This window comes from Anarrhichthys ocellatus, unplaced genomic scaffold (assembly GCF_004355925.1).
Source record: "Anarrhichthys ocellatus isolate YVR2014 unplaced genomic scaffold, GSC_Weel_1.0 scaffold33, whole genome shotgun sequence".
NCBI classification, from domain to species: Eukaryota; Metazoa; Chordata; class Actinopteri; order Perciformes; family Anarhichadidae; genus Anarrhichthys; species Anarrhichthys ocellatus.
Window position 1 is genome coordinate 2,984,223 of NW_022280063.1, and position 247 is coordinate 2,984,469.

Consider the following 247-nt stretch of genomic DNA (forward strand, 5'->3'; position numbering starts at 1 on the left):
CCTGCTGCTAAACATCAGCATGTTGGCATTGTCATTGTAAGCATGCTGACATGCAGCACCACATAGCACTACATAGTAAATAGGGTGTGATTTCGGATCTATCCTTTGTCTTGTTTCATGATGCGACCACTTTCTAGAGCTGCAAATTTTCCGGGTAGATTCTTAAAACAAACCTTTCAAACGCTTGCCTTCTGCATTGTGCACCATTCTGAAGTTCTAGGACACACACAAAGTTACTCATGTCCAC